This window comes from Physeter macrocephalus, chromosome 4 (assembly GCF_002837175.3).
Source record: "Physeter macrocephalus isolate SW-GA chromosome 4, ASM283717v5, whole genome shotgun sequence".
Taxonomy (NCBI): Eukaryota; Metazoa; Chordata; class Mammalia; order Artiodactyla; family Physeteridae; genus Physeter; species Physeter macrocephalus.
In genome coordinates this window covers 69,780,284-69,793,103 of record NC_041217.1, presented here as the reverse complement: position 1 = coordinate 69,793,103, position 12,820 = coordinate 69,780,284, and the positions used below count along the sequence as shown (strand labels likewise).

Here is a 12,820-nt window from a genome sequence, read left to right as displayed (position 1 = left end):
CCCCGCAAGGGGAGAGGCCACAACAGTGAGAGGCCCGCGGACCACAAAAAAAAAAAAAAAAAAAAAAAAAAAAAAAAAAAAAAAATTGCAAAAATGTAAATCAGTGCTATTCTGCTAAATATTTTTTTTTGTTTTGGTTATACTTGTTTTTCATAACAACATGTTATTTATGTTAGCATCCAATAGGTTTACTGTTGTTATCTTTAAATGAATTAATAAAAAATACAATTTTTTCTATTCTTCTAAATATTTTTTTTTTGTTTTGGTTATACTTGTTTTTCATAACAACATGTTATTTATGTTAGCATCCAATAGGTTTACTGTTGTTATCTTTAAATGAATTAATAAAAAATACTTATAATTTTTTTTAGTTTTAATTGTTACTACAGTAAAATCATATAAACAAAAGCTGTTAGGGTCTTCAATAATTTTTAAGTTTAAAGGGTTCCTTGACTAAGGGGGGAAGGAATGGTGGGATGAATTGGGAGACTGGGATTGACACATATACCACTATGTATGAAATAAATAACTAATGAGAACCTACTGTATAGCACAGGGACCTCAGGGTTCTGTGGTGACCTAAATGGGAAGGAAATCCAAAAAAGGGGATATATGTATACGTATAGCTGATTCACTTTGCTGTACAGCAGAAACTAACACAACATTGTAAAGCAACTATACTCCAATAAAAATTTAAAAAGAAAAAGAAAAAAAAATAAAGGGTTCCGTGATCAAAAAGTTTGGGATGATACCAGCCTTCTAAGAACCAGCTTCATCACATCAACATGAACAGGTAATGAAGCCCTCAGTAATTATCACTTGAATAAATGAGTGAAATAAAGAATTGATATATTAGGTTTTAAAAAATACAAGTATAGTTAGGTACTGACTATATAATTTCTTTTTTTTAATTATTTTTTTACATCTTTATTGGAGTATAATTGCTTTACAGTGTTGTATTACTTTTTGCTGTATAACAAAGTGAATCAGCAATACATATACATATATCCCCATATCCCCTCCCTCTTGCGTCTCCCTCCCTCCCACCCTCCCTATCCCACCCCTCTAGGTGGTCACAAACCACCAAGCTGATCTCCCTGTGCTATGCGGCTGCTTCCCACTAGCTATCTATTTTACATTTGGTAGTGTATATATGTCCATGCCACTCTCTCACTTCGTCCCAGCTTACCCTTCCCCTCTCCCCATGTCCTCAAGTCCATTCTCTACGTCTGCGTCTTTATTCCTGTCCTGGCCCTAGGTTCTTCAGAACCTTTTTTTTTTTTTTTAGATTCCATATACGTGTGTTATTATTTTTATTTTAGGCTGCGTTGGGTCTTCATTGCTTTCTTTAGCTGCAGTGAGTGGGGGCACTCTTTGTTGCGGTGCATGGGCTTCTCATTGTGTTGGCTTCTCCTGTTGGGGAGCACGGGCCCTAGGCACGTGGGTTTCAGTAGTTGTGGTGTGTGAGCTCTAGAGCGCAGGCTCAGTAGTTGTGGCACATGGGCTTAGGTGCTCTGCAGCATGTGGGATCTTCCCGGACCAGGGCTTGAACCCATGTCCCCTGCATTGACAGGGGGATTCTTAACCATTCTGCCACCAGGGAAGCCCTATAATTTCGAACACAGTGCTTGTTATACAGTAAATACTTAAAGCATGCATGTTTTCTTCTTTGATAGCAGAACAAGACCCACCAGGCTCAGAACTGGGAATTTAACATCATAGCCCCTGTATGTGTGAGCTCTGGTTAGGAAGATATCCTAGGATGCTGGCAGGGTAAGTAGCCATGGCATTTAACTCAATGCATGTAAATTTGTACCACTACCTCTTGCTAGATTTGGGGATGGTTCTGGTTTACAGGACCCAGAGAGGCTAGCCCTGTCTAGGATCCCCATGTTGGGTCTCACCTTTGTAATAACTCCAGAACTTATAAGTTTTCAACATTCTCTTGACCAGACTTGATTTAGAGAAATTGGAGGTATTCTAGTGGATAATAGCAGTCAGTGACTTCAGCCTTTCAGACAATCCAGGACTAAATAAAGACTCTGGGAAAGAAACTGGCGCTTACTTGTTTCTAGGCCCCCTTTTCATCTGTACAGTCAGAATCACAGCATAGGATTCTGCAGGTTGTGCAGTACGTGACAGTGCCACATCTAAGGGAGTGCCATTCACATTTTAGGCATCATAGATTTATGATAATTTCCCGGGAGAGGCAGTAAAATAACTATGGCAACTTCTGACAGCAGTGTCTAGAGGAGGGGATGGAATGTTTTTTTTTTCTCAAATACACACAAGCACCCTATAGACCAGCAGCAGTCCTCCCTATGCTATTCACGGAAGGCGCTAACTTTGCTCAAGAAGTTTCTGCTTCTTGTAAACTGATTAATTAGAAAGAGCAAGAAACAACGGTAGAAGAACTAGATCTAAATCCTGACTCTGCAGCTGCCTAGTTTTATATGCCTGGGCAAATCAATCCTATCTTTATGTGTGTTACTTTCTTCATTTACAAAATAGGGATGATAACTATTGTCCTGCCTATCTTACAGGCTTCAATGAGGATCAAGTAAAATCCTGTATGTGCAAATTTCCTGTAAAGTATGTGCAAAGATAAAGAATTTTATCATCAGTGTGATAGTAAGTCCCAGTCTTTACACCCCATGTTAATGGTGGGCAGGGCCCACATGAGGTATTAGTAGGGAGGAGAAACAAGCATACAGGCAAGGCTCAGCCCAGGTTTTACAGGGTGGGGGTGAAAGCGAGACCAGTGCACTTGTACCAAAGTTTGTAAACAAAAACATGATGGGAAATTTTATGACAGACAGCTAAATTGACAAATGTCATCTTCCCTTCTGAAGGTTCCCTGGCCTCAAAGGAGAATAAAATTCCTGGAGCTTTTTCCAAGGTCTCTAACACGAATCTTCCCCTTTTTTGTATTATTCAGCAAAAATAAGAACTGACCAGACTCAGGGCCTTGTTCCTGGTATCATGGGAATGTGACTGGCAGTCTGAGAGGAGCTGTCTCCTGAGATGCCATTGCAGGAGCAGACCCCAAGGAGGCACCTGGTGTAGTAGAGAGTGTTCCTGACAGTAAACACTTTGGAAGAGTGAGTACATGAAGAGAAGCTGTCACAGTCTGAATGCACTGAGAGTTGAGTAGTATCTTTTAAAAAAAAAAAAAAAGATTTATTATTTATTTATTTTTGGCTGCATCAGGTCTTAGTTGCGGCACGCAGGCTCTTTGTTGAGGCATGTGGGATCTTTCTTTGTGGCGCACAGGCTTCTCTCTAGTTGTGGCATGTGGGTTTTCTCTCTCTAGTTGCAGTGCGCAGGGTCCAGAGCACGTGGGCTCTGTGGTTTGAGGCACGCAGGCTTAGTTGCCCTGCTGCATGTGGGACCTTAGTTCCCTGACCAGGGATCAAACCCACGTCCCCTGCATTGTAAGGTGGGTTCTTTACCACTGGACCACCAGGGAAGTCCCTGAGTAGTATCTTAACCATGGCTGTGTGAAGAGCACCTTTGACCTCCTTGTTCCTTAGGTTGAACATGACAAGGTCCACCAGGGAGTGAGGATGGTGTAGGTCACTGAGATGGTGTAGGTCACTGAGATGAGTCTGTCCTGCCCCAGGGAACTCTGGGACTTAGGCTTCAGGTAAATGATGGAGGCACAGCCATAGTGCATGATGATAACTGTGAGGTGGGAGGCGCAGGTGGCAAAGGCCTTCTTCTGACTCTTAAAGGCAAAGGCCTTAAGATTCCGAGGCAGTCTTAAGATTATGAAGCAATCTTAAATATGGTGCAGAAGATGAGGACATAGGAGATGGAGACCAGGCCCACGGGTAAAACAAAGCCACAGACACTGATGACAAATTGATGATCTCACTGACAGTGATGTCTGTCTGTGCAGGCCAGCTCCCGCAGGTACCTCACATCACAAAAGAAGCGAGAGATGACCAAGGTATCAGAGGAGGGCAGGCCAAACACAGGTGTTACCTTTACAGTGTCATGTCCAGGCCAGTTCCCAGTGACCCAGATGCCAACTGGCATAGGCCTCTTACCTAGGGTGACTGTGATAGTGAATTTTATGTGTCAACTTAACTGCGCAAAGGATGTCTAGAGATTTAGTTGGTAAAATATTGATTCTGGGTATATCTGTGAAGGTGTCTCCAGAAGAGATTAGCATTTAAATCAGTAGACTGAGTAAAGAAGATCACCCTCACCAATGTGGGCAGGCATTATCCAATCTGTTGAGAGCCTGAACAGAACCAAAAGGCAGAGGAAGGGCAAATTGTCTCTGCTTGAGCTGAGACATCCATCTTCTCCTGCCCTCAGACATCAGCATTCCTGGTTCTCAGGCTTTCAGACTGAAACTGGGATTTATACCATTTGCCCCCTGATCCTCAGGCCCTCAGACTCAGACTAAATGATACCACCAGACTTCCTGGCTATTCACCTTTCAGAGGTCACACTGTGGGACTTCTTGGCCTCCATAACCACATGAGCCAATCCCTATAATAAATCTCTTACATATATCAATATATATTCTCTTGGTTCTGTTTCTCTGGAAAACTCTAATACAATGACTGAATCCCATAGAGGGGTTGCAGATGGCCACATGGTGTTCATACTGCATGGCCATGAACAGGAAACAGTTGTTGGTTGCATACATGAAATAGCTCATGCATTCAAGAACTAGATGGCATAGTCTTGAATGTCAGTGGGCTCAGGAGGCCAGACAGAATGTAGGGACCAGAGTATAGCAGGTCTCAGAGATAAACAGCATGCTCAGGAAGAAGTACAACAGAGTATGGAGGTGACAACCCAAGCAAATGATAGTCACAAGGATGACACTGCCAGAGAGAGTCAGCAGGTACAAAGTCAAAAGGACAAAAAAAAGAGAACAAGGCTGTGCTACCACCCAAAGCTGGAGAAATCTTTAAAGAGGATCTCAGTAACAGCAGTAGAGTTTGGCCTAAACTCTAAGGAAGATCTGGATCTGAATGAACAGGACAAAGGAAAGGGAGAGGTGAAGTTCTAACTATACAACAGATTACACAGCACTCTGAGCAGCACTATTGAATAATGTCCGAGGCTCAGGGGAACATCAGTGCTCTTCCACTAGCCAAAAGCTCACCATCCTTGAGAACAAATTAAGAAGTTTTTCATGATTCACTAAATTTAGGACAGGGGTTGGAGGGAGAGAAAGTTTCAACATATGATGAACAGCAGAATTATGAAAATAACTACCTTACTTGACCATTACAGAGGTGGGTCAGGTCAAAGAAGATGCAGGTGTTGAGTGAGCCTGGCACTCCAACACCTTCTGTATTCATCAATGATCTGGGCTTTTGATGACACAATGAGGAGGCAGCAACACAGGGAAGGATGATGAATATCTGGGATTGATCCATTCGTCTCTGTCAATGTGACTGCCAACACAAAGTATGTGCCCCGGGAGTGTGCCAGAACAGTATCCTGAGTCCTGGGCTCTCCTTTCCTGCTTCTTTGTGTAGAGAAGATGACTAGTACATGGCCAGGCTTTGGGAGGGCCATTCAGGCTACCCTACTAGCCATGTTTCCAGACATGGAGGTCAATGCTCTTTTGAAGTAAATTTTGACACGTCTCTTTCTTGAACTATAGAGTATACTCCCTAGAGAAAAAGAACAGTACCTGGTGTTAATAAATAATGTTGACTTTCTCTAAGTCTCTTTCTAATGTGAAATCTTTCAATGAAATAGTATACGTAGAGGTGAGTGAGTTATTTTTCAAGAATGTTTTTTTCTGCCCCTAAGCCTATACTTCATAACAGTGGCTGATAATGTCATCATTGGGACTATAATCTTTACTAGCTATCACTTTCACATTCTCCCTGTGTTTCTTTTTTAGTGTGCTGTTTCCTTCAAAGATGTTCAGCATGGGCATTATCTCATTTTGTTTTCAAGTCTTGTAGGCAAGAATCAGTATCTCCTTGGAGAACTGTGAGACACAGATCATCATCTTCTTTGCTTTCTTATCCCCAACCCATAGCAGTAATGGGGTAATACCTTTTCAATGGCACCTGCAACCCACTCTTACTCAGTTCAAGAACTGGAGGACCTGTGTCAGGCTGGCATCCTCAGTGTGTGCAACAGGATTGCTTCTATCACTGGTTCAGGCTGTGGCCACTCTCTAGCTAACCTTTTGTGATCCACTCACTGATCATTTTCTCTGTTATGTCTAAGTCACGTTGGACCTGGTTTCTGCTAGTCCAATCACTGATCCTGTCACTGACAGTCTTCTGACTACTACCTTTGCAATTGTTCTTTTGACTCTTATATCTTCATTATTTCTACCATTTTCAGGATAGCATTAGCCAGAAGAAGACATTGCCTCTGTGTTTCTCATCTCACCATGGTGAGCATCTGGTAAAGCTATGCCTTTAGAGCTTACTTCAAACATGATAGTGAGATCAGCAAAGGTTAAAATTAGTTGATCTCAATGACCAACTCTAATCAGAGTCAGTAACACTTAAAAGATGTCAAGAATGCCTTGACATAATTGTAGATAATAAAGCTCTTTTCCAGCATTATTGGAAGGATATTAAAATCTCTTCTCAAGTAGTTTTGCAAATTTTCCAGACAGAAATATTGTAAATAAAGTCACTGCTGTCAAGGTTTCAGGTGACTGGTGATGTGTCGTGTGACACAACTAGGGCCAGCATAAAAGTGAGCTTCAAGTACAAACTTCAAAAAAAAATTTCTTATAACCTCAGCCTATTGTTAATATTATAAGTATATAGCCCTCTAAATTGATGCTCACTGATTCTAGCTCTTGAGATTTCTATGAGGTCAAAATATGGTCTACAGCATAAAATTCAAACTTAAAATGTTCAGTGTACACCATAAACTGAAATAAACTATAACACATAGTTAACTAAATCTAGAATTAATTCAACTTGGATGCTTGAAAGGGGGTTTATTCGAAAGGATTTTTTTGACAAAAAAAAAATCTGATTGGGAATTCTGGTTCCCGGTTCCACATGTAAGGAGCGTGGAACACACCATTCTATCCTAATGAAAGAAAGTGAAAGCCTGAACAGGCTGAAAAATCAACAGTTCTTGAATCCATAAGAAAGGTGAGGACACAGGGAAAACTACTGCCCCTAAGATTGCAGAGACAGGCAAATATAAGGAGTCATAGTTTACTGGAACAGAGATTCATGCATGAAACCACCATGGAGCCAGTGCTGGGGTAGGAAGGGAAAGGTAAATGACCACTTTTGATATCAAAATTTAATCTAAATAAGAGCATACATTTATACTTTATGTAATTACTATAACTGGTACTATTTATATGTTTTGTATGGGCTCCAATTGTTGTTGTTACTTCCTTTCAGCCTGTAAAACTTCCTCTTGTACTCTTGTAAGGCAGGTCTGCTATCAACAAATACTCTCCAGTCTTTGATTACCTGGAAATGTCTTTATTTCACCTTCATTTTTGAATGATAGTTTTGCTAAATATAGAATTCTTGATCTTAAGACGTTGGGCATTATGCTTTGAAAGCTTCAGATTGTATTTAAGAGGAAGCTATAGATCATTCCCTACAGACATTCTTCAGATCCACAGTTACTTGCATTTCTTTTCCTGAAGTCACTTTTTAAGGTTGGGTACTTTAAACATTTCCTTTAAAAGAAAACTTGGGGGAAAAAAAAAGAATTATTGATGAACAGGATTTTCCCCCCAGCAATTTAGATGTGTTTTATTGACCCTGGACTCTACTATCTGAAGAAAAGTCAGCTATTCATCTTATTTGGGGGCCCTTGTATGTGATGAGTTGTTTATCTCTTTTTGATTTCATGATTTTCTTTTTGTCTTTGGCATTTAACAATTTGACTATAATGTTTCCACATGTGGCTTTCTTTGTGTCTTGTCTTTCTTGGATGGATAGATTAATGTTTCTCATCAAATTTGGAAGGGGGGTTGGCCACTGAACCCACAGTGGAAACTGAGGAAGGAAGATACAAGCAAACGCCTTTTCTTAGGAGAAAGCAGTCTGTGCTGGTTCTCCAACTTCAATTCCAGCTCTTTTCTCCTTCTGCACAGCACTTTCTCTCCAGACAGGACCCAGACTACTGGATTTATTGAGGAAGAAATGGCATGCCAGTGTGGCAAGTTAACTCTACTCTCTGTCTTGCTTACTGAATTGGTGCAGCCGGAATCTTCCCTCCCCTCCAAAGAATGACTCAGTTACTTAAGAAACAATGAATTTAATATGGAGACATTAAAGTTTACTTGCCCCTTGCATCTAAGGTGTTCTAGAATTCATGAAATTTAATCACAACCACAAACAAAAATTACAGTCCTCCTCTCTCCCTTTCTTCTACAAATGACCCTGCTTCAATCTAAGAATTTTAAAGCATTCAGAACTTTTAAATTTTTTAGCTCAGTCGTATCATAGATGTTGTTTCTCTCTTGGTTGCTCCTACTTTGCCTCTACATATTGAAATGACAAAGAACTGAGGTCTGGGATTTTTCATTTATATTCTCTCTTGAAGTGTTCCCATCCAATACCTTAATTTCTTTCTTTCATTCTTTCCTCCTTCCTTTCTTCCAATTCTTTTGTTGAACAAGTAATACACAAACACTGCACAGCAATCCAAAAGTAAAACAGGTTTATAGTTAAATAATATTCTTCTTTCAGTTTCCTTTCTGTTGCTTTTAGGATGCTGGTTCCTTGAAAATACTACCCCAATAACCTACCGATAAACAAGGCTGAGATTATTCTTACTTTGATAAGGGAGAATACCACCTTGACAAAGTATTAGTGCAAAATTAGAAGGAAGTGAAAAGTTAGGCTATTTACAAAGTTTTGGAGTATGGTGTACGCCAGTCTTTCAATTCATGGACTTGATTAGGACTGGGTAAGGATCATGATTTAATAATTTAGGACTGATAGACTCAACAAAGTAATACTTTTGCGATTAGAGTTTCAATTTCCTTAGAGCATTAACAGTCATTTGATGCTATTTATTAAAAATCCAAACAGTTTGATGGTCATTGACATAAGTTTTTGGTAGAGGTTCCTAAGAAGAACAATAAAGTTATATACAACTTTTGTCTTCCTGGTCAAGAATGTTTTGGAATAGTAATGCCATGCTGATGAAGGTAATGTAAGAGTAAAGTTGTATTACGAAAACAACTAAATAGCAAAGTCACGTTAACACAGTCAGTAAGCACACTTCCTCCCTTCACCCCTTCACCCTATATTCCTTCCAGGCAATATACAGTATATAAATACAGAGATGCCTTGCATATACTAGCTAATATAAAAGCACGTATGTGTTCACATACACATTAATACTTTCCCCACTATATTTAACAATATCTGGGATGTCCTTCTGTAGAGCACTTAAATAATTATCTGAATTTTTTTCAATGGTGGCATAATTTTCTACTTTATAGATATATCATTTTTGTTAACCAAGTTTACTACTGATGGATGTTTTGGTCCTTTTTTTTCTAGCTGTTGCCATTGTAAACAATTCTGAAATAGAAAACTCTATAAACATGCCATTTCACACATAAGTGAACACCAGGAAGTGAAAATGCAAAGTTAAAGACTATGAGCATCCTAAACTTTAAAGAGTATTTAATAGAGTATTGTTCTTCTCTACAAAATTTTTACCAAATGATCTCTCACAAACAATGTGTCAAAATGCAATTTCCCATTGTTATGCTTCTAGAGGAAATAGAGAGTAAGGAGAGGCAATAGGGCCCAATGATTAAAAGCATGGACTCTAGATTCACACTGCCCAGGACTGAATCCTCTTTCCTCCAATTCCTAACAATGTAACCATAGGCAAGTTACTTCTTTGTGTCTGGGTTTCTTTATCTCTAAAAGGGCTTAATGAGGGCACGCTCTTCACAGAGTTGTTGTGAGGACTAACTTGTTGATTTATGCAAAGGGGTTAGAAAAGTGTCTGGCACCTAGTAAATGTTATATAAGTCAACTCTAAGTATATACAAGGTTTGAGGCTTCCCACGAGCAGAGATCCTTAAGCATGAAGTGCTTAACTAGGAAGACTTGCAGTGATCAGTTCAGAGTGGGAATTGGAAGCTAAGGATAAAAGGCAATAATTACAGGAAGCCTGCATGCATGCAATTTGTTTTATATTTTATTCAATGTGGTTATGCAATTAACTCCTATATTTTTCTGTGAGATTAGCGCAAAAAAAATCCACAATTAATCTTAAGGGGAGAGGAATCCCAAAGAAGAGTATTGATTAATTTATTTGTCCATCAAATATTTCTGATTCCTCTACTATGTGCTAAGATCTATGGATTCAATGGCTACTACATACTTGTTTCTCAATAAATATTTATTGACTGAATAATGAATTGGAAAGAATCCCTGATGTTAAGGAACTCAGAACATCATTAGAGGAGAAGGGTAAATGGGAATGACAGTACAGAGTAATGAGTGCTATGATGGAGATTAGTATAAGATGGTATGGAAACATAAAGGAGGGGCATCTAACTCAGCAGTAGGGCCAGAGTATACTATCAAGGAGGTATCATCCAAGACAATAAGGAAAAGGTGAATGATGCATGTGTCACTGCAGACATCTAGTTAGAGGGACCAGCATTTATAAAGATAGAGATGAAGCAACAAGAGAATCACTATACTCAAGTACAGAGGCTCTGAAGTCATAGGTTCCTACGACTGAATCTTATTTCACTTTAGGCAAGGTCTGATCCTCTCTGTAACATACTTTCCTTATCTATACAATACTAGTTCTTAACTCAGAAGAATATTGTGAGGCTCAAATAGGTTAATGCATAAAGCATTGAGCAAAATGACGGACACAAAGTAAGATCTCAAAAAATGTTGGCCATGACTTTTATCAATATTAGAGACAATCATGTCACTTTTAGGAAACAAGTGTGGTTCTGAATGGGTCTAGGCTCTGTGGTTCATAGCAGCTTTAAAGAGACTGAGTCCTTGGGGCCTCCTGTAAGGAAGAAAGAGAAACCCAGCTGAGACACTGAAGCTGAAGAGCGCCTTGGTGTGTGGGATTTTCCAAAATACAAAGGTTGAACTTGATTGAACTAAATACGTCATTGTGTACTTCCTAATATTGTGTCAGTTGAATAAACCTGTATTAGCTCTGTTCACACCATTCATAATGTACTGAAGTAAAATCACATCCCTTCTCTGCTTCTACCACTGCAGACTTCAGAGTCTCTGCCTTATCAGGCTATTTGCACACGGGAGCACTTGCCACTCTCAGGAGGGCATTTACCAGCTCTTCTCTGAACCTTCTCAAGTAGCATGGATGGGGAGTCACCTGCACTGCAAGAAGGTGAACCAAGGATTTGTGTCAGGGTTCTTGCTATTGTTTTTAATGCTCCCTAATTAAATCCATCTTAAAAAAAAATCATCTAGCCCTGCATACTGAGGAATAGCCCACAGTAACTTCAAATTATACTTTCTTTTTAATTAATAACTCAGAGCACTTTGTGCTTTAATTATACTCTATGCTCTCCTTTTCTAATGCATTATTTTTCATTTTCTCACTGAAAGTTACCTGCCTCTTCCTGACAGCTGCAAAGAAATTCCTGCCATTTATCTTCATTTGACTTTATATCTTCACACCTTTGAGGAGTATATACATTTCTATGAAGATAAATAACCATTAATCTTGACCTTTATTACCTACCTCTAATATAACCATAATAAAGCTTCTTCATTTTAATGGCTCAAATGTTAGAGAGAGAGCCCTTCCAATTTTTGAACTAAAAGTATATTATTTCTCTTATATTATACAGCAAATGGTTCATCTAGCCTCTTAAAGGATACATTCCCCTTATAAAAGCCACGCTGCTTTTCCTCCATAGGTGATGCTCATATTTCTACACTTTATTATAGAAGCCAACATTTATGCCCACTGTCACACACAACACGTTGTCCTTCCCTTTTAGACTTTTCTATACATATTTCAACTCTGACAGTTCTCCTTGGGTCTCTTGCATTTCTACATGTCTTGTGAGCAGACACACTGACTGCCTTTGTTCCTGATTATTATTTCAAGTGTACTTTTATAGTGAACAGCCTTGGAAGATAAAGTGTCTCTCTCTGGAGCATAGAGTAGGCAGGCTTACTTATATTATCTCAGATTCAGGTTCCCTAAGCTTAGAGTTCCACTTTTCTAATGCAACTCACTACATGCTCAGGTATTTCCTGGCTCTCTTTGTGTTCCTCTGAAAGAACTGGGGCTTGGAGAACTGGTGCAAATGTCAATACTATTGCTGTGAGTAATAATGTCTTTTGCTTCAGTCCAAGGTGTCTTGCAACTTTTACCTGCATCCATGGAACTATGTCAGGCTCACTTGTAAGCTTCGAAGGAAGGTAAATCTCAGATCCTTCAGAGTTGTCGACAATGACTTCATTCCAACTTTCTTAATTCTCTAAATGTGGCTCTTCCAGAATATGTAAAATGGGGGTTCCTTCTCCACTCTACATAGCAATGTCACTGCCCCTCCCACATTCAGGTAAAATACTGTAAATTCACACTTTCCAGAGATATTTGCAGAACTAAAGAAAAATGCTGTGTAGAAAATAGGGGAAGGGGAGTTGAGGAAGATGGTGGAAGAGTAAGACGCGGAGATCACCGTCCTCCCCACATCAGAAATACATCTACACGTGGAACTGCTCCTACAGAACACCCACTGAACGCTGGCAGAAGACCTCAGACCTTCCAAAAGGCAAGAAACACCCCACATACCTGGGTAGGGCAAAAGAAAAAAGAATAAACAGAGACAAAAGAATAGGGACGGGACCTGCAC

General features: G+C 39.6%; 1 protein-coding gene and 1 pseudogene across 1 annotated transcript in view; both read right to left on the bottom strand.

The window, feature by feature from the left end:
- Positions 1-12,820, bottom strand: part of LOC102993475 (olfactory receptor 10J3-like) — a 324,817-nt gene that overhangs the window by 75,037 nt on the left and 236,960 nt on the right. The window lies entirely within an intron of this gene.
- Positions 2,103-5,917, bottom strand: LOC102995716 (olfactory receptor 10J3-like; annotated as a pseudogene).